Source organism: Protopterus annectens, chromosome 2.part1, assembly GCF_019279795.1.
Source record: "Protopterus annectens isolate FY-2018-M chromosome 2.part1, PAN1.0, whole genome shotgun sequence".
In the NCBI taxonomy this organism is placed as follows: domain Eukaryota; kingdom Metazoa; phylum Chordata; order Ceratodontiformes; family Protopteridae; genus Protopterus; species Protopterus annectens.
In genome coordinates, this window is record NC_056729.1 from 152,029,300 (window position 1) to 152,051,625 (window position 22,326).

The window sequence follows — 22,326 nt, forward strand, 5'->3', positions numbered from 1 at the left end:
ATTAAAGCAAGTACTAGTTTAAATATTTTTATGAACAGCCTGGATACTTATTATGGGAACAAGCAGAAGGGCATTAATGCCTGTGCTTGAAATATTTGTATGTAATATTTGTATGTATACTAACCTTTCATAAACAAGCAGTGAGGGGAATGTATATTGCCAAGATTACTAAAATTCAAAGTCTGTAATAGTCAGGCTTAAGCAACATAGGATGACATGTAAATTAGGGGATGAAAGTGCCAAGGGTTAAAAGAAATACAACAATCATTTCTTCAGATATTTCAAGAGTACGGTAGGAAGTTTTATTTTTGGAAAAAGAAAAAGAAGAGGTGGAGATGGAAGGACAAGCAGAAAGGATTGGATGAGCTGCATTTACCACAACTGATGGAGATGGATACCTAAGGCTTATTAACTGACAAGCAAGAGGGATGCCCCTGGCCTGGATGAGTTACCTGTACAAGTATAGAGATTCATGGGTTTCCAGGTGGAAGACATTTGGTTAGATCTCATGAATTAAACTTTGAAGATATCAGAAATCCCATCCTAAAGGAAATAGGCTATGATAACAATATTACAAAAAGAGAGCAAACACCCTTGTTTCCCTGCATCATACAGTCCGATCTCTACACTTAGCTGTTATAATAAAATCATTATACCTATCATAGATGAATGTGCTAGCACAGATGTATACCTAATTCACAGTGTTCAATGTGGTTTTGTGGCACTACAAAGGGCATTTGACAACAACTTAAAAATAAAAATTATAGTAAGTGAAGCTCAAAAAAAAGCTAGGAATTCCTTGCTGATAGTAAGCTTAAATGCTGAAAAAAAGCACTTGATATAGTAAGTTGGGTGTATTTTTTATTTATTTATTTATTTTACATTTCTTGACTGGGCTAGTCTAACTGGATACATGTACATTTTCAGTAGAGGCCCGGGGAGAAAAGCTCCAAGCATAGGCAGTAACTTATTATACAATGTTGTTGTTGTGTCTTTCGGCTTTTCCCGGTTAGGGGTCGCCACAGCGGAACTCCGGTCCGCTAATGATTGGCCGTAGATTTTTACGTGCCGAGTTGCCAGCTCTGACGCACAACCTTCAACGAAGGTATGCCCATTCACGCATGTCTCCACACAGAAGACGCTCTAACTGAGAATCAAACAGGACAGCGTCTTACTGTGAGGCAACAATGCTACCACAGCATCACCACCGTAACTTATTATACATATTAATATAAAATATAGATTGCACTTAAGATAAATGTGTATGGTGTCATTTAGTGGGATCAAATACAGATAATAACAATATCTCAGAGAAAAATAATGTGTGCAGAGTCATTTAGTGGGGAATAAACTAAGATCAAATACAGAAAATAAACAATATTTGAGAGGGAAAAAAACACAAAGATTATTTTTTATTTATTTATTTTTTTGTAATAGGACAGAGATCATATTACCTCTTGGTTTGAGGTTACCTTAATTTTTAGTACAGGTAGGCAACATAGTACAGTAGAAAAGTGAAGTAAAGGGAGGGCAGGATGGGTAAAGGGGTTAATCAGTCAGGGTTTGTGCAGGGACAAAGCCAGTGAGTTTTAAGATGTTTTTTAAAAAGATGTGTGGAAGAGAGAGTAGAAAGTTCACTTGGAAGCTGGTTCCAGGCTTTTCCCACTGTGTTAGTGAAAAGTGAGTCCCCAGCTTTGTTGTTAGATTTAATAGTGGAAACTAGAAGCTTATTAGCTGAGCGAAGAGTTGTAAGGTTTTTGTAAGGGGTAGTCAGATTAGTGAGGATTGGGGTATTATTAGAGTGGTAAAGTATCTTTTGGGTTATAGTAAGTTGATGACAGAGTAGTTGGTGCTGCAGTTCTAACCATCCCAATTGTTTGAGGTTGAGACAGTGGTGGGTTCTGAAAGGGTTGCCAGAGGCAAATCAGGCTATGTTGTTATAGCTAGTAACAAGTTTGTTAAGGTTGTTTTTAGAAAGATTGGTATAAATGGCAGAAGCATAGAACAGGGTAGAGATCAGATAGGTCTGGGCAGTAGTGGTTCTGGCTGTTGGTGTAAGGAAGGATTTGATTCTATAAAGGTTACCCAGTTTTTTGTTGACAGACTTTATGGTAGTATTAATATGGTCATCATAACTAAGGTTGTTGTCTATGGTTATCCCCAGGAGACGGGTTGTAGTATCAGGGGATATGGTGGTTCCATTGTTAGAGGTTATTGTGAAGTGAATTTGTGGTGATTTTTGAGTAGGAGCAAAGAGTAATAATTTAGTTTTTTTGGGGTTCAGGAGGAGGCAGTGTTGCATGAACCAATTTTCTACAATATGAAATACAGTTTGGGTGAGGGTCTGGAGTGAGGTTGAGGACCTGGCTGAGCATATTACAGTTGAATCATCAGCATATTGTATGCAGGTGGCTTGAGGAATTTTAGTATTTAGTTCATTAATAAACATTGAAAAGAGAAGTGGGCCTAGGATTGATTCTACATATGTTTTTCCCACAATTTAAATTTTTTCTATGTAATATGCTCTTACCCTTTTCTAAAGATCCCAGTTCCAGTTCGTTTATTTCTGTTACAGTATTCACTACTTCAAATACAGTTGGTTTAGACTTTGATTTCCATTTTCTTGTAATTTCTTTTTCAGCAGCTACCAGAATTTAACTTAACAGGACCTAACTATGTTGGTGAATTCAGATCCTGCATCCCAGCTCAAAAATATCTTATTTATACCTATTTGCTCACCCAATATTTCTGACAGAGTACTTTGCAGAATATTTTTAAAATCTGCTATTGCATTATACTATAAAACATATGTTCCCAGGCACCTCTTTTTTCCCCCATCACACCTCCAGCATTTGCCATTTACCTGAGGAAAAATTCTTTATAGAGTCTGCTTGAGGTATAAAAGTACATATGCAATACTTCCAAGCAAAAATCTTAAATCTTCTGGACTTCATTACATATTTGGGAGCCATACATGTTCCCATTGTTTCCTTCAGAATTGCTTCCCAATCTCTCTTCCCAATCTTTTCTAACCTCCTATGATTAATTCCTATAGTTATCATGTAATATTGTATGCCCTGCTAATTTTAATAGCAGTTTCAGTTCTAAATTTACCTAAAAACTATACCAGAGTGGGTATTTCACTTAAGATTCTCTGATCCCTTTCTCTTTGCCTATACTCTGATATCATTCCCTGATAGGGAAGGCAGTTGCTAGCCTGCAGTCCAAATGTTTTCTTAGCCTCTTCCCATTCTATTACCTGTACCTCTTTAGTTATTTGCAAGCAGTACTGTGGTTTCTTTGCCAGTTTTCTCTAATAAATTCCAGCCACCTTTTGCCTATTCTCTGTACCCCTAATTGCAGTCATCCCTATTGACAGAATATCCTTTCACCATTCTCATGTTGGCTTAATTCTTAAAATGCTTTCTGCTACATGATGAATGTAATATTCTATATGGCTGTTGCTATTCTCCTTAACAATCTGCATCCAAAATCCAACTCTCTCCTTACTTCTTGAACCCCCATTCATCATCCCTTTCTACTTTGAATTATAGCTTTCTGCTTGTGTTATCTATATGAGCCTTAACAGTGTAGCTCTAAAATATTCCTTCAAATCAGGTAGTTCTAAGCCACCTTGTTCTATTGGAAGGATCAGTTTATCCCAGTTGACCCTCGCCGTCTTCCTCTGACTTGTAATTCCGTCAACTTTTTATTAATAACTGCCCACAATTTCTCCTCTGACTGATAAAATATGTCTGGCCTGTATATAAAACTAAAGGGACTAAACACATTTTCACTCCTTGTATCTTGCTTTCCATATTCAAAAACATAAGTTTTCAGTTTCTTGGTTTTTGTATTATCTTTTGTTTAGTCTCTTTCCACATATCCTTAGCTGCCATAACAGAATCCTATTTAACCCATACTCCTAAACACTTAAAATTATAGTGTCATAAATATTGGTATATAGTTTACAGCTATAGCCTTTATTTTGTCTTCATCAGTTTTATAACCCCAAAACAATTTAAACTGTCTCAGAATGTTCCACAACACTGAGATGTCCTTTTCTGGTTTTATCAGGTCTAAAATAATATTGTCTGCAAATAAAGCCAACTTCTTTCATTACCATACCAATTATATCCTTGAATTTCCGAGTCTCTTATTTTCTGTCAGTGAGTGTAAATATAAAGCAAATAACAAAAGGGAAAGAGGACACCCCTACCTGGTTTCTTTGTTCAGACATAGCTTATCCAAGTAGAACCCTTCCACTTTAATTTTCACCTCCAATCCCTTATATATCCTTCTAATGAATGTTATTGTATCAGGGACTGCAAATGCTTCCATTGCCCTACTCATAAAATCTCAGCTTACTCTATCAAATGCTTTTTCTGCATCACAACTCACCAACAACAGTGGTATGTTCTTAAATTTTGCTTCCCACTGGATCAACATTGTTCTGTTAATGTTCTCAAATGTTTGTCTCCCCTCCACAATATCACATTGATCCATATCTATCAATTTTGGCAACACCTTTCCCATTCATTTATCTATTATAGACATAAACATTTTATAATCATGGTTTAAAATTGAAATAGGCCTTTATGAATATGGGTCTGATGGGGCTTTACTATATTTAGGCATTATATCCACCAGTCCTTCCCCTCCCTTTAAAATACTGTTAAACAAGACCTTCAATATATTTATCACTTTCTTTCCTCCTAGCTTCCAAACTTGCACAAGAATACCATCTATACCTGGTGACTTTCCTACAGATTGATTATACGTCACCTTTTGTATCTCATCTCTTCATGTCTTGACTGTTAATTGTCGAGCCTCAGCTACCTCTAACTTTGGCATGCTTAAATCATCCATAAACATTTCCATTTGTGCTTTTTTGGATTTTTACATTCCTCTGCTTTATACAAATTTTTATAATATTTCTGAAATATCTCTAATGCTGATATAGGATTGCTGGTTTTTGTTCTTGTTATAGGCTCCCTAAGTTTGGCAACAACCCCGTTGCCTCAGTCATTGAGCTAAGAGTTTTTGTGCTCTGGAATTATTATCAGAAATAAGTTGATTAACAGCAATCTTTCTAAACTCATTCATATTATCCAGATACTCCCTTGTTTCTCTTTAGCACTCTGCAGTTGTGCCTCTTCTTGTTCTGTGAGATTCCCCTTATTCTGCAATATTTTGTCATTTGTTAGTCCCTCTAAATAATTCTTGCTACTTCATAACCATATCTCTTTTTCTTTTATTTCTACCATTTTTAAATTCCACTTTCATTTTATTCCACTCACAAGGTATAACTTCTGAAGAAAATTCCATCTTCCCCAATAAAGCTTGAATAATTTCCACTACCCATTCCTTACATTCCTCTCTTTTTAATAATGAGCTAGGGAATCACCAATATCTCATTTTCACTTAATTACCTTGCATTTTTATCTTTGCTGTTTTTGGTGCATGATCTGTAATAGTTATTAGATGCATGTCAAATATTCCAATTAAATGCACATGCTCATGTGAAATATAGTTTCTGTCTAGTCTGTCCCAATTATTGTACCTTGATGGATAATATATAAATTCTGTCTGAGTTTCCACTACTGAATTCATGTCTTTCATACCAAATATTTTTATAAATTTCATCTGAAATCTACCTTCTTTTTTCCCTTCTAGTTCCCCAGATACATTCTCACTGTTGAAAATCAAGTCCCATTCCCCATCTATAAATAATATTCCCTGCTGAAAGCTGATTATTTATCCCAAAATTTTCTTAAGCTCCATGATGCCAGTTTTAGGTGGAATATAAATACATGCAATTGTAATCTTCCTCCTTTACCAGTAGCCCTATACTAACACAAATCTACCATTACTGTCTATTTATTTCCTTTTTCATCACCATAGAAGCTCTTCTAGCAATTACTATATGTATTCCCCCTTTCCTTTGTCACTGATATCCTGCTGAATATCTGTCCTGAAATCTTTTCTTTGTCAAATTCACATGCTTACTTCTTTCCTAATGTGTCTTCTGTAGCATTGCTATTTGCACTCTGCATTTCTTAATACAATTCAGTACTCTTGCCTTTTTGTCTATACCTGTGAGGCCACTCACATTCCAAAGTAATATGTTTAGTGTAGCCATTGTGATAAGAAATTATTATTCTCACTTATTATATATGACATCATAAATGTCTATTTCCACCTTTTGTGTTATATGTACCCACTAATGTTTGGTTGAACCTTTATACAACAATTTCTTGTCACCTTCATTTGAACCTTTGTCATATTTTACAAGATGTTTTGTTTAATGAAAACTCTCAAAACAAAACAAAACAAACAAAAAAAAAACACCCAGAACATCCCATAACCTATTAACTTAAAACAAACACGCAAAACTATGTATCTCTTCAAATAATGAAGTTTAATTTTCCTGATAGGAACAATTGTCCGAAATTGACAGCTGTACCCACATGACTTAATTAACATAAAATTAAGGTTATCCATGCTAAGACATATGTTACATCCTGTGCTCCTACTTACACTAATTGTTACCTGTTCTTGTCTTATCTTTATTTTCCTACCAAGTGTGAAAAACTTTTATGCTTTCAGAAACCATAACTTTTAGCCATAAGAAAATGTGCACTGATTATCTTTAAATAAAACTAAATTACACACTAAAGAGAAAAAACAGAATACAGCGAAAGTAAGGATAAAATTCCAAAATTTAATTCCAATGGTTGTGCACAAACGGATGAGCGCTTTCACTATCATAGCTTCTATTTTGGAATTTTATCCTTACTTTCGCTGTGTTCCGTTTTTTCTCTTTAGTTTACTTGACTCTTTATTCACGGAATTACATCATTAACTTGTGGAGCGGGAGATTTTGCCTTTTATTAAATTACACACTGTTCTAGTAATGGATTAAAGTATTTAGTTAACAAAAAACTGTTATCTCTTATTCACTTCCATTAATTTCAAACTTTATTTTTTACTAATCTGCTTGCTCTTGTACCTTTTAATTTTATATTTCTCTTGGTAAACAATTTCCAGGCCTCTTGATTTATTGCCTTCATCTTTAGTCAGCTTTCTTCCATAGGAACATAAGAACAATATGTAGAGTTTCCCTCAGCTGTAAACTTCTCAACTGGCAATGAACATTTTTTTTTTGCTTAAAGAAAGCTATTCATTATATTGTGGTCTCTCATTTAAAAAAAAAAACACTTGCAGTCACAAAAAACATTGTCAATAGATTAAGCTAAGGGCATTAACCCAGACATTCACCCATGCAAAAGTAAAAGAAAACATTTCAGTTCTGCATACGTTATAATCAGTGCACTTTTACATCCCACCCTCACCCCAAAAGCCTAATATTACAACATATCGATGTAAACATGCTTTTGTCCAGCTTTTCTTCTCTTTTTTTACATTGTAATGCCTGCATTTCTTAAAAGTAAAAAAAAGAAAAAACTATTTGTTTACTTAGTATCTTCTTACTTTAATATCCTTATCATAAATAACAATCACTGAAAATGCTTTACTATATAATGTGCAATTTATATCACAAAATGTCTTTTGCAAATACTGTTAAAGCAAAAATTATTTTACTTACAGTTACTTTTTCAATTTTTTTATTTTTTAGTATCCTTCCAAACATTAATGACACAAAGTAGGGTATATGCTTGTCAGGGCCCCCAACAAGTTTAACAAAGTTAACAAAAATCCAATTTTTCTCAGCCGCTTTCCTTGTAAAGTCATATTTCACAAAAAAAAAATTATTGATGCTTTATAGTTTTTCATTTATTCACAAATTTCAGTGTTGCTGGTCTTCTTCCTGTTCATCTCCATCTCCCAACCCCAGACTCCAGTTCAAATCCAAGGTACTCTAAATTCTTCTAGTCAACTCCTTTTTATTTTGTTCTCACAAGCATTTTCCTTTGGAACAATGGAAAATGTTTCACTGACAAAGTGTTTCTATGAACCTTACCATCAGAAGAATGAGAAGGAGAGTCCCCTTCTGATTGATGGCTCACCCCTTGTTGGACAGACTTTTGTATTTTCCCCTTAGCCTGTTCTACATCAAAAAATGGCTTTCATCCTCCAGGAAAAAGTATTCTGAAGCCAGCAGGATACAACAGCTTGAATTTCACACCTGCCTCTCAAAGATTCCCTGATTGCTAGGATAAATTTGCTTCTGCTCTATTTGGTGTACAGTGAATAATCATGTTCCACAATCACTCAACTGTCTCTAGTGTTTAATATTCTGCCCTTCTGCCACAGTTTTGTCAGGACCAACTCTTCCTGTTGGGATAATTCCATCTTTACTAGTACAGGTCTTGGTTGCTTTTGCATGGACAGGTTTGTAAAATACACATGATGTACCATTTCAGTTAACAAATCCTGCTGTGGAATACCAGTCTAGTTACATATTTGTGCTTTCATAAAATTAGCACAGTCTCTTGCTTTCAGTTTACTCAGTTTTTTTTCTGTGTGGTCTGTCCTCTAACTCTAACATTTTTGAAGCAGTTCTTCATAAATGGTCTCATACTCAGTCAGCCATTTCTTCATTTCAGTCTTTGATTTCTGTAGTTTTATCAATTCATCTGAATAGCTGTTTAAATCTTCTTCTGTTTTTTTCCAATCTTTTATTTGTACTGATATACTCATTTAATGTTTCATTTATTTTAATCAGCTCTGAGCACATTTGAATTATTTTTTCTCTAAATTAATTTAATCCATCTCTTGTACTAAAGCTGAAGTTTGAACTGCTTTTGTTGAACACCTGCAGCATTCTTCCCAGTCAGTGGTTTCTCTTGATCTTTTCTAGTTGATTTTCTTTCAGGCTGTCTGTTTCTTCTTTGTTGGCATCCAAGCAGTGTAGTTACTAGCCAGTAACTGAATTTTACTAAATCAGGCAAAATTAGTGGCCCTTATCTATCAGTTTCTTTTTTCACAGTGGGAGAGCTGAAATTAACCTGTTGATCAGTGGGCAACCATATTGGAATGCTGGGGAGATATTATTTTAGTGGTAAGAATTGCAGAAATGTGGCTACATTGCAAATGTGTAGTCAAACATGCTCCTTTAGTGGAATGGTTCCACAGATCTATTATTCCAAGTGGCCTGTCCTCAGTCCAAAAATATTGTAAGAAATGTTTTCATGGTCAAATCCAGCCACTCCCTAGTTTTTAATTAGATCAATGATATTATTATTGTTATATGCCAGTTAAGTCTGGAGCATCAGTTAGTATGGAAACAAATGCTTAGGTATACATTTTATTGATTTTTTTAGTAGGCTTTTTTCCTGCATAGATAAGTGATTCAAAACATTATGCTTGCCTTTTGGTAAGGGATATTAGCACTTTTAAAACAAGTACTTGTAACATAATATTTCAATAATTAACACAATTATGCTGTACAGCAAGAAAGTGAATCATTAGTTTAATACTGTGGTTATGAAATTATTTACTAAGTTGATTGGATAAACATTATTTACATAGTTTATTGGATAAACTGATACATGTTCTGACCACCTAGTCCTTCTCAGTTATAGGCTGGGTGACTGAGCTGGCAGACTTTAAAATGTATTAAAATCAGGTCATATTTCAACATTTCTGGCATTTTCCTTCTTAAGATATGGATACGGTATGTATATGATGTATCACGCATTATGATGCATGCATGTTAATTATCCCTACCAGTAAACTAAGACTGCACTTGGGCTATTTACATATTATGTGTTGACCACACTGTGGATTTTGCCCAGTCTTTCCAGGAAAACAGATGAAAATAACTAGCTAAATAGCTAACCAACTAAATGAAACTTTGTACACATTCAGCACTGGGAATTCCACATATGTATCTGATTTTTTTGATGGTCAAGCTTATCTGCATAATTTAGCATGAATATTTATATTTGACTTCTGATCTTCATCTGGGACAATGCTTGGTGTACTACAGCTTTATTTGAAGACATTACTTCTGGAGTGTCTCTGCAACCCTTGGTTAGTGCAATTACAATATTCTATTTTCCTGTAAAATGACTGAGTGTAATGGTTCTGGTTGCTTTTGTTAATAAAACTTTAATTTTAAATATTTTCTTGAGCAGATGTCAACAATTTCATCTAGACAGCTTACCATTTACCACATGAACTGCATAGGCTCTTGGTTCAACTGATTTACAAACAACCATTGCTTAGAGCTGAAGACTTTACCATGATTTTTGTATTCTTACTTTGTTTCCAGCTTATGGATCTACAAGTCTGTCACAGTTTCTGTCCTAGTAGTGTTTCTGTCTCTGCTGACTTCTTTCAAACATTCTCTTTACTTTGTGTTGATTTTCAGGGGTTAGAAATGTAGCTAAAGTAGTCAATTAATTTTCACCATTTTGCTCATCAATAGCTAAGCTGTTAATAGACTGAGTCCAGTAGTGGGGTATTGTTATATCTCAGAATTGCAAAATGACAACTCATATCTTTTTCTACAACTTTTTCCTCATTAAGATTTTCCCTTTGGATAAGTCATTCCACTTTTTCATTAAAGTGAGGCTAATGTGAAGTGGATATTTTATATCTGAAATATCACTCATCTTCTGAGTCACTAACTGCATGTTGTAGATCATTGTTAGATACTGGAAGTTTGGGTAGCTTATACCTGGCCAGAGCAAAACATTTCTTGACGTTTCTTCACACTTTGCCATTCTAAAAATGTTATTTATGTATCCTGTCAAGAATTAGTTTACTGAGTTGATTGGGACCTATTATTTTGTCTATTTTTAATATTAAGTCCCTACACAACTCATTTATTGTATTAAAGAATAATGAAGCTGAATTTTCCCTTACTGCTGACTTTCTTTCAGGAGGACCTTTCATTTCATTATCTTTTAGTAGTTGCATTGCTAAGTGAGAATCAGTGCATTTCTTTTCCCCCCTATTTCTTCTGTAATTGGTAACTGTGATATTACCCAAAGGATTGGTAGTTTTTGTTCTAACAGCTCTTTATGCTTTGCTGGTAAACATAATCTACCCAGCATATCTACCAGATGTGTTTCTTTGTATTACACTTTACTATCAGAACAAACTTCTGTATATTAAATAAAACCCTCTGCAATTTGGGGGATACTTTGTGTAAGGGCTTTTTGAATATGATTTTTGGGATTGCATTTTTTCCACCTAAAATTCTTCACTATAGACATAGTATTAAAAGTTGTCACATCCATACACCATTGTAAATAACTCTTTTGTGTATCTATAAATGATCTTAACCCACATACATCATACATATTTTTGTTAGGATCACAACTCCTGTACTATTTTGACTGGCATCTAAAAGCAACAACACCAGTTTATTTACATTAAAGCATTTTAACATGAAATCATCAGTAACAAGTTTATTAATCTTAAAACTATTTTCCTGTTAAAATCTATATTTCCAGGACACATCTTGCTTTAAAAAACTTTCATAGAGGCACAATTGTCTCAGATATTTGTAAATGTCTGCTTGTTTTTGTTTTTTTTTTTGCATCAATATCTGTACAGTCAATTGTATGCTCTCAAGATCAGGTTTCTCACACTGTGACATCAGAATAGATTAGAAAATGGGTTATGCACTTCACACTTGTCACTCTGGTTTTGCATGTACTCTTATTTACCTTGAAATTGTGCTCCTGTAATTTATTCAGTAGCCAAATCAATTTCTTGTAATGTTCTTTTGATTGACCTCACACTAATTGCTCATCAGTTATAACACCTTCCAAGCTACAGTCACTTGGACAACAGCTCTTTGAAATACCTCTGGTGCTGACATTATTCCTAAAGTAGAAAAAAAGGACTCTGTACTTTCTTAATGGTGTACTAAATGCATGCTGTTTTGAACTATGTTCATCTCATGTTAACTGACAGAAACGCTGGTTTACATCTAGTATTGAGAAAAAGAGCTTTTAGCATTTATGAGATCACTTTTCAGCTGTAAGAATGTTTAATCACTATATTCAGATCAGATCAATATAAAAGAACATTATAGACACTCTGGTAGCATAGATAGATAAAGCCCTGACTACAGTTCAGCTGACCCAGGTATGATTAGCAGCTCAGAAAACTGATAGAGTGGCAGGAAGGAGGAGGTCCAAAGAGGGAGGCTGCCCTCTGATGCAACCAATGAGCATTGAGGGAAGAGAAAGGGAAAACTGGTTAGAGCATATCAAATAAAAAAAACACTAGTGGATAGAAGCACAGATGGCTGAGTCCCAAGGACTCCCTTAAGATCCATGACTAGCCCCTGCAACATGGCAGCAAGTCTAAGGGGTAGGAAAAGGCTGGAAAACCTGGTATGGACAAGGAGCACTAGTGGCTGGACTGGTATAAATAAGGCCTGATGCTGAGGGGGGACCAAAAATAATAATAAAAATAGAATAAAAAATATAAATGAAAAATGTGTCTTTTGTTCAATATTGTGTTTCTTAATGATGCATAGGCTTTCTGTTGTCTTCAGTTCATAATAAACTTTACTTTTTGGTGCTATAAGTACTTTTCTAGCAGTATGTGTCCCTATCACTCCATCAGTTTTTATTTGTATGTGATATTATTCTGGAAAGCTCCCTAGGTCTGCAACAAGTCAAAATAGTTATGCAGGAGATCACTGCTTTTGAACACATGCAATTTTTCTTTTTCCACTGTAAATAATTTTTATCATTCTTAGATTTTACAAGCTAAATAAATCAAATTGTTAGGAAAAATCACTTATTTATGTTCAGCTATTCGACAAAGAACAATTAACATTTTATTTTTGTACTAGTAAGTCAGCAGTTTCTGACCTAATGGTGCCACCTGGTTTTCCAAATAAGGCAACAATATGCAGTAGCTCATCTTGAATATTTTGGAGTCTCAAAGACTGAACCATTTTTTTCTCTGAGAAAATATTGAAATACATTTATTTCCAACTTGAATGCAACATTGTGTCCATTAATTCTTAACACTATCCAGCAATCTGCCTTGTATTCATTTCTCAGTTCTTAACATGTATTTTCAAATTTCACTGTATCAGCAGTTTGTTTTTGTATTTCTGTTCAAAAACACACACATTGCTTTGATTGTATGTTTTTGCCATTTACATATTTTAGATAAATATCATTTTCTATCTTGGGTTCTGTAGACCTGATTAAAAGCAGAACGTCTCTTCCTGTCATGTTTATAGACATCTACTGCAAGTCTTAATTACAATGATGTGACATGTATGTGTGTGGACATGTTCTTGCATGTCTGTAGGGGAATTAATGAGGCTACATAAGTGTGTGTGTGTGTGTGTGTGTGTGTGTGTGTGTGTGTGTGTGTGTGTGTGTGTGTGTGTTTCTGTCTGGGAGATTACATTAAGATGATTAGGTAAGGAACAGAGAGTCTTGGTGTGTGTGTGTGTGTGTGTGTGTGTGTGTGTGTGTGTGTGTGTGTGTGTGTGTGTGTGTGTGTGTGTGTCTGTGTAGGGGGGTGTCTTTGCTAATGCAAAGAACTGGCTGCTAGGGAAAGCACTAGTGTAGTCAGGTCTGACTGTTCAAGTGTTCAACTCAGAGGCATAGTAATGAGCCAATTATAAGGTCTTTCTCATTGATGCCATACCTGTCTCTGAATTACATTTTCTCATCATTATACTTAATGAATAATCCACATTGGGCAATTAGTGTGAGTGATGAGTATTTTACTGAGTGCCAGGGACTGTATTTTTCATTTTCTGTTATTTGGCTCACAAATTATTTTACATACATTTTTCCTCAGTTAATTTAACTGTACAACAATAATTTTGCTTGCAACATACACAGCAACAACTTTTGTTAAAATCAGGTCTATTGTTTTAGTAGTGTACCACTTATTTAATTATTTTTATAATAGAAATTATTTTGCCTTCCATCAGGGAATCATGTACCTCATCAAATTCAGAGTCTCTGCGTCAGATTCCAAAAGAATTGCTGTCAATGTAAGTCGGCCCTGATTCAGAAAGATTTGCTCTCAGTGCAAGTGACTTACTTTGGTGTAAGTCCTTTATATAAACAGGCTTGCACAGGGGGGCCAGATTCCAAAACGCATGCTCTCAGCCTGCTATCACTGAAAGTGTATACTTACACTGACAGCGAGTCTTTTGGAATCAGGCCCACAGTTTTTAAGCTCAGTAACACATGCATGTCTGCTCTTTACGTATCTTTGTGCTCTTGTAAAGAACAACTGTCTAATAAATGCAAACCCCTTTATGGTGACAATCATTTTTTCTAAGCACTATTCCTCCTCATCAGGTAAAATAAGTAAATTAATTACCCACAGTTTCTTCACTAGCAAAATGTAGGAATACCACACATTGTATTTCTTCAGAAATGTCAGCTAATCCGCTTGCAGTGAGGAATAAAACAACTTGATGAGTTCATTGCTTCCAGTCTTTAGTTGTTTTTCCTGCTTGTGGTATAAGGATTTTAAGAAAATGCAGATGAGCCACATTTCCACTGTGAATTAAAGACAGATACTGCAGAAATCAAATATAATTCTTAACTTCTGCAGGTATATTTTTTTCATTTCTGGCATATATTTCTGTATCTCTGGAGTGGATTCCAAAAACATGAGAGAAGTAGCAGACAGCCTCCACCATTATTTTCTCACTGCTCTGTAGTGACATGTCCTCTCCACTTTCCCGGGATGACATCATCTTGAGGACAAGTTCACAAAATTCATTATCTCACAACACTGAGATACTGAATATCTAGGAGTCCTACTATGCAAGGAGGAAATAATGATATTACATCACATGCAACACTGACAGGCACAAACCTTCCTGAAGACTTGGCAAGCCCACAGAGTCTTCCTGAAGGTAAAAATGACCTGGTGCAGGCAGATAACATATCTACAGTACCAGGTCTGCTGTAGAGGTGAAGTTGTACCCTCATGAGGGTGTCCATAATAGCAACTCTCCGTATATGTATATATATATATATATATATATATATATATATATATATATATATGAATGATGTAGCAGTCATGTGCTAGTCTTGACAAAGTAAACCTCTAGAAGTTGTGCAAATTATATACTTTATTCTACTCCATGCTTCATAACATGCGATTGTTATAGCTTATTTCAAAATACAGACAGTTCCACCAGTAATTCTTGATGCAAATGCAATATTCATTTCATCAATCGTGGATTTAATCTAAACAAATTATGAAAACCATGATTTGCATCTATATATATATATATATATATATATATATATATCTATATCTATATATGTCTCTATATATATCTATCTATTTATATATCTAACAAATGAACACCCACCAGGGCAGAAATCAATAATGCAAAACGTAGAAAGCACCACAAAGTCCAAAAATTGTCCGGAGAGCAGGCAAATCACCAAGAAAATTTATTGAAGTACACATAGACTAAGCACATATAAGCTTTCGCCAAACAGCTCGGCTTCATCAGAGTCATTCAATAAAATCAACATAAACCTTTTAAATACAGTGTCAACTCATACCATTGGATGAAACAAGTACCACCTACCCACATCTACTTAATAAATAAATACATAATCCCATTTTATCTTACCTAAATACATTTAAAAAAAACAAATCACTACTTATTTATATTGCTATACAATTAATATATAAAACAATATGCAAATGTCATGTTCAAAAATCCTATCTACAATGTTATTCCAACCTGACCTAAATAGTAATTTGTTAAAATATTGTTAAAAATTTTTTTTATATATATATATATATATATATATATATATAATAATAAATATACATATAATGTATGATTCACAAATAAATACAATTAATAAATATTATATAAAAAACACACATTCAATTCACTAATAAATATAAAATTGTCTCTAAATGACATCATATGTCATATTAAATCTGTTGAGATCTAAGATTTAACATTGGTTTTAAAGAGATGTGGTCATTCAAACCTGGGGGTCTACAGGCATCTAGTCTGATTTGCCATTCTGTCTCCAATGCACCCACCATATTGACCACATCTCCGCCTTCTCCAAAATCCATCACACGCCCAATGACAAAAAATAAAAACTTTTTAAATTCTGTACATTTTGTACTGTGCAAATAAAGTGCATTGTGCATGTCTTTCTTCCTAATCGACCTCACGTGTTCAGCAATCCTATCCCTAAGTCTCCTAATAGTTTTGCCTACATAGTAGGCATCACAAGAGGAGCAGGATGCTAAATACACAAGATTTTTACTACAACAATTACATTGCCCGGGGCATGGTATGGTGTATTTGTATCCTCCAACACACACATATGAACCTTCGTTCACATACCTACACCACCTACAAAACCCACATTTCTTCATTTTGGACCTATAATTTCTTGTAGTTTTCTTCTCCAAAATTCCTTTTAGATTATTTCCCCTACTATATACCACATTTGGTCCTTTACCCAAAATCAATTTAACATCATCACTAAGGGAGAGATTCCATGCCCCCTTCACTGTTTCTATAACCTCAGGTGTCAAATAGTTGTATTTCACCACTAACCGAACACTCTCTGCTCGATCTATTTCTTCAAATCCATGCTTGTCACTTACAGTCTCCCCCCCCAATATTATCGGGGCATATTTACCTCCTCTTTCTCTAAGTACTTCTTTTTTCACACTAAGTAAAAGTTTCAGAGGGTAACCACGGTCAAGAAACATACCCACCAATTTAAACAATTCCTCCTTATTTATTAAGTAGATGTGGGTAGGTGGTACTTGTTTCATCCAATGGTATGAGTTGACACTGTATTTAAAAGGTTTATGTTGAGTTTATTGAATGACTCTGATGAAGCCGAGCTGTTTGGCGAAAGCTTATATGTGCTTAGTCTATGTGTACTTCAATAAATTTTCTTGGTGATTTGCCTGCTCTCCGGACAATTTTTGGACTTTGTGGTGCTTTCTACGTTCTGCATTATTGATTTCTGCCCTGGTGGGTGTTCATTTGTTTGTTTAACTTCAGACACCACTGGGACATTTTTGTTTCGGAGAATTGGGTGAATACACCATGCAGGCGATTCTGAAGGAACTTGCTGGTGTCGTGGATAAGCTAATTAAAGCTTATGAACAAAATACCGGGAATTTAGAGCATTCCGACAACGGACTGGTGAGTCCGACTGAGTCGCAGGTCCGGTTATATACTCTACACTCTCCGGTGGGGTCCATACCATGTGGGCAGCAGACCAGGACAATATCTTATGCGAACGCTGCTGGTTCCCAGCAGCGGAACAGTTTTGATGAAGGAGCGTGTGCGGTCCCGAATGGGAGAGAGCAAAGCAGTGATTTCGACCTCACTTCCTGGTTTGACGCGCCTTTACAACAGGAAATGATAGGAGGCAACAGGAGACCGAAGGTAAAGCCGTGTGTAAGAGAGCAAATTGCTTCGTATGAAAAACTGTGTGTGAAATATCGAGCGATACAGCTGGACTCAAAGTTTCTGGTTAAATCTAAGGAACTTAAACAGGTTCCCAAGGGTCTCCGTCTATGGAAAAGACCTATGGGAATTGACGAGGGATCGACAGCGTTTTTTGAGCTGGTGGACTTATTCAATAAAACAGGAATGGACATGCTAGATATTATTATAAGAAACAATGAAAACAAATTGAGTGATTTGAAGGAAGAAATTAGGCAGCTCTATGTAAGTATTACTACAGATTTGCTGTTTGAACAGTATAAAATCAATTTTGATAGAGCTATTAAGAATATAGAAGCTTTTGTCCTGAAGAATTCAGAGACAAAAGAGAAAAAGCTTAAAAGAGACACTGTGGACTATAATAATAAATGTGCATACCCCCCTGGATCTAAACAAAGGGTATTTGAGACTGAGCATACAATTGTGAGTGATGAGTTTGAAGCTAATGATGAAAATCATGTTAATGAATATGTTAATAGTCTAAATGGTTTTTTAGACATGGAGCATCTGCCTCGAAGATCGGAGAGGCTCCGCAACAGGGAAATGAGTGTGGGGGAGGCACAGGAGAATGGCAGACGGAATGGAAGAATCAACAGGAGGGGGAGGTATTGATACGGGGGGAGAGTTTTGTGGATGAAACAATAAATTGTAATGTAATTTTATGTAGTGAAAATGTTTATGATTCTAGTAATAATGTTGTGTTAGATGTTGATGGAAGTTTTGACAATATTGGTGATGCAAGCTTGACACACAATGACATTAATGTGGTGGCTGTACATTGTGGTTTGATGGAAACAGAAATGAATGTATACGAAAATGTTGTAGATGAAGGTTGCATTGTGCATACAAACTATGAGAAATGTGGATCTACTAGTACTGAGGGCATTAATTTTAAAGTGCACAGGAAAAAAGATTATTGTATTTACAATTATACAGATTTAACCATTAGCGATGAACATTTTGAAATATTCTCAAAGGGAGTAAAATTTGTTCCTATGTTTAAGCTTGATATAGCTAAAACCCTGTTGGAGTTAAAATTATTTACTAGACAAATGCATTTAAAAATGTTTTTCTCTGGGGGGGGGTAGAGACAGTGAACAAATTAATGTGAATATTTCTGCACCAGTCAACCCCTTTAAGAGGAAAAGTGCATTTATGCCCCCGCCCCATCCGGAAATTGTAGGGTTTGAAAGATTAGTTGAAACCCAGCTAAGGGAGAGGCTGAATAACTTTCAAGTTTTTGAAGATAATTTATCAACACAGGAAAGGGATTTGTTAGACTCCCTTAATAAATCAGGTATCTACAGATATATGAAGCCGGACAAGGGAGGTGGGACAGTGATCATGACAAAAACAGATTATATTTCTGAGATATCTGCGCTTTTAAACAGAGATGAAACATATGTGGTTGTGTCAAGAAGTGAAATAAATAGAGCATATTCGAAAATTGATGTTTTTCTTTATGATGCTCTATTTCAGGGGACTATAAATGAAATCGAATATGACTATTTAATGGTTAAATTTCCAAAAATTCCGACGCTGTTCGGTATTCCGAAGGTGCATAAAGGGGCTGATAGATTGGAATTTAGGCCCATTGTGTCTTCCAGAGGATCTAAAACGGAGACCCTTGCAGCGTATATTGATATTTCACTTAAACCAATGTTTAACGCTGTTGAGCATGTGATTAAGGATTCATGGCACTGTTTAAGAAGGTTCAAGGAGGTAGGTAAAGTTGACTGTGAGTTTGGGTTTCTCACAATTGATGTTGTGAACCTTTTTTCAGTTATCCCACAACAGGAAGGTTTGGAAATGTTTCATGAAGCAATGGTTAAGAGTGTAAAAAAGATTCACTTAGAGCAAATGTTCCCAGTGAACAGCTATAACTTGACGAAAAAACCAATAACAACACCAGGAACAAAGCAAATGGTTATGAGAGCAGTGCTGTTCACGATAACATAAACTTGCAGGTTGTTCAGAAAACTGGAACACAACGGTTGTACTATAAAAAGTATCTTTATTGCGTGCACAGATAAATGTTGGTTAGCGCTTTAGCTTCATCAGACCAACACTGAATATAACAAAGGTCTTTAAATACTGTTTGTGGCGGGAAAAATAAGTAAAATCTGCATTTAAAGACATATACTTAATCATAAAAACCTTTAAAAACACTTCTACTCCCAAACATCGGAGATATATATATTTGCATAAAACCTTTATAAAAACTACAAGAAACAAAAGAATATATAAATATTCTATGATGAATATAAAGAATCATTGTAGCCCTAATCAATACACATTCTTTGGAATAATTGTGTTCTGACATACAAAGCAAAGCATGTATAAACAATCTGTGACTATTAGTAAACACTGGAGCACTAAAAGTCAGCTGTGTATTGATTAGGGCTACAATGATTCTTTATATTCATCATAGAATATTTATATATTCTTTTGTTTCTTGTAGTTTTTATAAAGGTTTTATGCAAATATATATATCTCCGATGTTTGGGAGTAGAAGTGTTTTTAAAGGTTTTTATGATTAAGTATATGTCTTTAAATGCAGATTTTACTTATTTTTCCCGCCACAAACAGTATTTAAAGACCTTTGTTATATTCAGTGTTGGTCTGATGAAGCTAAAGCGAAAGCGCTAACCAACATTTATCTGTGCACGCAATAAAGATACTTTTTATAGTACAACCGTTGTGTTCCAGTTTTCTGAACAACCTGCAAGTTTATGTTATCGTGAACAGCACTGCTCTCATAACCATTTGCTTTGTTCCTGGTGTTGTTATTGGTTTTTTCGTCAAATGGTTAAGAGTGGTTTATTTAATAGACAAAAAGTTAATTTTTTGTTGGACTTAATGGAAGTGGTATTGAAAAATAATTTTTTAATATTTGAAGGTGACCTTTTCCAACAGGTATTAGGAGTCGCCATGGGGGCAAAATGTGCCCCCGTGTTTGCGAATGCTGTGCTTTTGACCTGGGAGAGAGAATATATTTTTGCCTCTAATAAATATTCTGAGAAGATACTGATGTATAACAGATTCCTAGACGATATACTGATTCTATGGAAAGGAGATCAAGAATCAGTAAGTGAATTTATTGATTATTTGGGTAAAACAACTAATTTTTTGAAATTCACATCCAAATGGCACAAGGAATGTATTAATTATTTGGATGTCATGATATGTAAAAGTGAGGGGGGTTTCACCAGTAATATTTACAGAAAAGAGAACTATTCCAACTCTCTGTTACACTTTAAGAGCTGTCACCCTTTTCACCAGCGTAAGGGTTTGATTAAGGCTCAAATGGTTAGAACCTCTAGATTGTTAAGCCAGGAGACAGTATTTAAGGAGGAATTGTTTAAATTGGTGGGTATGTTTCTTGACCGTGGTTACCCTCTGAAACTTTTACTTAGTGTGGAAAAAGAAGTACTTAGAGAAAGAGGAGGTAAATATGCCCCGATAATATTGGGGGGGGAGACTGTAAGTGACAAGCATGGATTTGAAGAAATAGATCGAGCAGAGAGTGTTCGGTTAGTGGTGAAATACAACTATTTGACACCTGAGGTTATAGAAACAGTGAAGGGGGCATGGAATCTCTCCCTTAGTGATGATGTTAAATTGATTTTGGGTAAAGGACCAAATGTGGTATATAGTAGGGGAAATAATCTAAAAGGAATTTTGGAGAAGAAAACTACAAGAAATTATAGGTCCAAAATGAAGAAATGTGGGTTTTGTAGGTGGTGTAGGTATGTGAACGAAGGTTCATATGTGTGTGTTGGAGGATACAAATACACCATACCATGCCCCAGGCAATGTAATTGTTGTAGTAAAAATCTTGTGTATTTAGCATCCTGCTCCTCTTGTGATGCCTACTATGTAGGCAAAACTATTAGGAGACTTAGGGATAGGATTGCTGAACACGTGAGGTCGATTAGGAAGAAAGACATGCACAATGCACTTTATTTGCACAGTACAAAATGTACAGAATTTAAAAAGTTTTTATTTTTTGTCATTGGGCGTGTGATGGATTTTGGAGAAGGCGGAGATGTGGTCAATATGGTGGGTGCATTGGCGACAGAATGGCAAATCAGACTAGATGCCTGTAGACCCCCAGGTTTGAATGACCACATCTCTTTAAAACCAATGTTAAATCTTAGATCTCAACAGATTTAATATGACATATGATGTCATTTAGAGACAATTTTATATTTATTAGTGAATTGAATGTGTGTTTTTTATATAATATTTATTAATTGTATTTATTTGTGAATCATACATTATATGTATATTTATTATTATATATATATATATAAAAAAATTTTTAACAATATTTTAACAAATTACTATTTAGGTCAGGTTGGAATAACATTGTAGATAGGATTTTTGAACATGACATTTGCATATTGTTTTATATATTAATTGTATAGCAATATAAATAAGTAGTGATTTGGTTTTTTTAAATTTATTTAGGTAAGATAAAATGGGATTATGTATTTATTTATTAAGTAGATGTGGGTAGGTGGTACTTGTTTCATCCAATGGTATGAGTTGACACTGTATTTAAAAGGTTTATGTTGATTTTATTGAACGACTCTGATGAAGCCGAGCTGTTTGGCGAAAGCTTATATGTGCTTAGTCTATGTGTACTTCAATAAATTTTCTTGGTGATTTGCCTGCTCTCCGGACAATTTTTGGACTTTGTGGTGCTTTCTACGTTCTGCATTATTTATATATGTATATGTTGTTGTTGTTGTTTGTTTTTCGGCGGCAAGGGGTCGTCACAGCAGAACTCCGGTCCGCTAATGATTGGCAGTAGATTTTTACGAAATGCCGAGGTGCCAGCTCAATGCCCAACCTTCAACGAAGGCACGCCCATTTACGCA